The sequence below is a fragment of the Lolium rigidum genome, chromosome 4 (assembly GCF_022539505.1).
Source record: "Lolium rigidum isolate FL_2022 chromosome 4, APGP_CSIRO_Lrig_0.1, whole genome shotgun sequence".
Classification (NCBI taxonomy): domain Eukaryota; kingdom Viridiplantae; phylum Streptophyta; class Magnoliopsida; order Poales; family Poaceae; genus Lolium; species Lolium rigidum.
This window is the reverse complement of record NC_061511.1, coordinates 187,119,488-187,123,733: the sequence shown is the minus strand read 5'-3', so window position 1 is coordinate 187,123,733 and position 4,246 is coordinate 187,119,488.

The following is a 4,246-nucleotide window of genomic DNA, read 5'->3' as shown; positions in this document are numbered from 1 at the left end:
GAGTGGCCGGCCACCCCTCCCAAACCCTAGCCAAGCTCCTCTCGTCCATATTGCCCGCATAGCTTAGCGAAGCTCCGCCGGACTTCTTCACCGCCACCGACACCACGCCGTCGTGCTCGTCGGATTCAAGAGGAGCTACTACTTCCGCTGCCCGCTGGAACGGGGAGGTGGACGTCGTCTTCATCAACAACCGAACGTGTGACCGAGTACGGAGGTGCTGCCCGTTCGTGGCGCCGGAACCGATCGTGATCAAGATCTTCTACGCGCTTTTGCAAGCGGCAAGTGAACGTCTACCGCAGCAACAAGAGCCTCCTCTTGTAGGCTTTGGAATCTCTTCAAGGGTGAGACTCGATACCCCCTCGTTGCTACCGTCTTCTAGATTGCATCTTGGCTTGGATTGCGTGTTCGCGGTAGGAAAATTTTTGTTTTCTATGCAACGTTATCCTACAATTAGAAGCTAGATCAACGGCTGAGGGTGGTCTTCTTCTCCGGCGAGAGGAGGACTTACTGGCGGCGGAGGTAGGAGGTCGGAGAGCTCGTCGGAGCTCCGGCGGTCGTCGGAGGGGTGCGCGGCTACGTTGTCGATGAAGGGGAAGCCGATGGTACCGGCGGCGTCTCCAATGGTGGCCGCAATCGACGACGGTGATCTCAGCTCCTCCACGGGCTCCGGCGACGAATTGGACGACTCCGGTGACTAATTGAGTGCGAGAGGTGGTCGAGATGGTGTGAAGGAGGAAGGAGCGGGGGAGCTCTATTTATAGAATGGTGAGGGGGCCATGGGTGCTGCGAGAAGTCATCGACGGCGTGGCGTCTCCGGCGCTCGAAGGAGCAAGCGAGGTACTGCGCTCGAGTGGCGACGGCATGGCGACGCTCTAGGTGTAGCTGACGCGTCCAGGGGACGATGGGATTGCTCGGGCGCGTGCTCATCATGCCACGGTACCCGTGGCGTTTCTTCGACGACGGCGACAGGGCAGTAGCAGGTGCTGGAGTGTGTCTAGCAGCTAGAGGAGGTGGAGATGGTGCTTGATGCAGGAGTAGGGTTGCAGGCGAGGACTGAGTCGACGGGGCGTCGCCATGCTCTGGCGCGGCCAGTGCGCGCTCACCGCGTGACTGGCATGCCACGGCATGGTACTGGGCATGCATGGGCGCGCCTGGTTCGGCCAATGTCGTGGTCGCGCGAGCTCGGGCCATGCTGCGTGATGATCAACAGGTACAGGGCGTGCTCCAGGACATGATCAGCATGAGAGAGGAGGGCCAGAGACGAGTGGTGCATGTGTGTGTGCATGGGCACGGCATGGAGAAAGTTTTGGCATCTCCTCACTTTAATCGACCATGGCAAGTACTGGGCTTGGTGTAGGAGTGATAGGGGAGCAATGATCATCAAGAATTAAAAGTAGTTTAGGCTAAGATCTGCTGGACAAAGAGGTGTAGTTGAAATCCAGAAAGTTGCCTGCCAAGTGCTCGACGAAATGGCCGCATGAGAAAAATGTTTGAATTTCGAAATTCTTTTTGGTGGATCTCAAACATATAAATAAAGAGACAGAAAGGTGGTGTTGGTGTTCAATTTGATGTTGATTTGCAAAGTTTCAAAAATGGGGTCATCTTCACTTTGTTTCAAAGTCCCCTCTTGTCAACTCTGTTCTGGTCAACCTGGTCAAAGTCAGCACTGGTGGTCAACATAAAAGTTGTTCACTTTGACATGGTCTTGGATGAGGTGGCAAGAGTTAGTCAAGGTTGGTTTAAGAAAAGTCCAAACCAGGGGGGTAAAGTGGTGAAGATTTTATAAAATGGTCATATGACCATTATCATATGTAAGTTGCATTTGAATTCATCTTTGATTTGAATTGGGTTTCTTTGATTCAAAAGGGTGTGTTATTGATATATAAGTGTTTTACAAACAATGGCACAAGCCAAAGTGGCCTTGATTGAAGATTTACAAAATTGGCTAAGTGTGTATGTGAGTGAAAATGAGATTTTCTCCCTATTTGATTTCTCTCTTTTTGACTTGATTTTTCTTGACTCCAAAGTGATTATTATTAGTTTAGGAACCTTTCCAAACCATTGAAACCATTCCAAAAGGTCTAGCTCAAAGATTTGCAAAAATGACCATAACACATAAGAGGTGATAGGTCAAATTTCCTTATTCTTGTAACTTGTTTCACTTGCTTTACTTGGGCATGGGTTAGGGTCAATTTAGTGTTAGATTAGGTTTAATTAGAGATGGTTTCACACCATTTGGTCAAGGTTTAAAGTCATAGGTCAAGGTTTGGTGAAATGGCTATGTGTCACATATGCCTCTATGCATATGTTGCATTTGATTTTCAATTTGACTTGGCTTGACCCAATTAAGGTTATTGAGTGTTGAAATGGTATAGAGAATTGATCCCACCATTCACAACTAGTCCTAGGGTCAAGATCCTCAAATTCATAAATTTGTATTTTACTCGCATATGCCTCTATGGCATTTTTAGTTTCTTTTTATTTTCTTTGGTTTCACTTTGGATTTGGTTTGATAAGTACTAGGCAAGGTTTATGAAGGTTTTCCAAACCTTTAAACAAGGTAGAAAGGCCTAGGGTAAAGATTTACAAAAATAGCCATAGGTACATAGGCCTTTTTCTTATTTAAATTCTTTTTATTTTTATTTTAACTTGGGTGATGAAAAGAGGGGTGAGGTTTAGGGTTTAAGATCATTTCAAAATACTTTAACAAGCCATCATGGCAATAGCACAAGAATTAAGCAAGATCACTATGCATCAAACTTAATTTAATAAAAGTTTTTGTTGGTTCCAAAATTTGAAAAAAGGGAAATTCATTGTCTTTGTTTTTAAAAAATTTGGGATGTTACACCATGGAGGCCAAGGAGGATTAGAAGAGCCTGTATGGAGAGGAAACGTCCAATCGATGGACGAGGTAGGTGAGCACAAGGGCTACTAGCATCAGCACGTAGGCGATCCCCTGGTCTCATATTGTACATAACTGTGTAGTTCTACATAAACAGGATATTTTTCAGATTTGTACGAACAACTTTGTAAAATCAATCTTCCATAATTCTTGTCGTGGTTTACACATAGGCATTCCCTAAATCATGCAGTTGCCATTAAAATGACTGGTCCTACAGCCATTCATGCATTCAGTACCAGTTTCTCACTAAGCTGTTGGACAGAATAAAGAAGGGACAGTGATGCTTTAGCCTAAACCTAACCAGGTTTACTTATGGTCAACTTTGGGTAATGCGGGAGAAATATAGAACTGTTCTTCACTGCTTTTATTGAAAATGCAGGTTTTTTCTTTCTGAACGTCCTAACAAAGTTTATATATAAGGAACTCGTGAGTGTTTTTATAGTCCGATGAAGTTTTCTTTAACATTGGTGAACATTTTCAAATTCGGTGAACATTTTCTTGAATTCATGAATTTTCTTTTTAAACCGCGAACATTTTTCGGACCATGTGAACTTTTTTTCAAAACATGCACGAAATTTTAAAAACCATAAAATACGATGAACATTTCTTTTAATATCTGAACTTCTTTAAAAATGAACATTTGTAAAACTTAAACAATTTTTAAATACAAACATTTTTCAAACCCTCACCAGTGATTAACGTTAGCGCGTGCGTGCATTTATTAATCCAGCCCAGTGAAATGGAACATGGCGCAGCGTAGGAACAGTTTGCACGCGGAAAAGCACAATGAAACATATAACTTGGCCCGGCCCAAAACATAGGCCAGGATATGCGGAGACATGATACAGCAATAGGAGCTCAACCCCTTTTATCCGATGCGGCCACTTCTTCTTCCTTCAGATCATGCAAATATTGACTGATTTCTTAGTCGTCTCTCAGCTAACGGAGTAATAATCTTACAATGGCTTGATCATTTGCTTATCAATCTTTATTTAACCTCAATAATAATTACAAAATATAGTGATTGAGACTAGAAGAGAGGGGAGTATATCCTCTTACAGTCTTGTACGCATTCTCTGTTCCAGCTAACTCCAAATCACACTACAAGCTCTTTTTAGACGGAAGACCCACAAGGGCACACTACAAGCCCTTCATCAGATGCATGCCATTCAGGCCTCATATGCGTATGCGAGCCATGCGTTTCTATCAATTTATGTTCTATGTTTGAACCGTCGACTTGTTTTCTCGGTCTCCTTATACTATGACGAAATGCCGCGTGCTAAGGAAGTAAGGACAGCTGCTATATTGCTCCTTCTCGGCGTACGTGATTCTGAAGCTATAGAT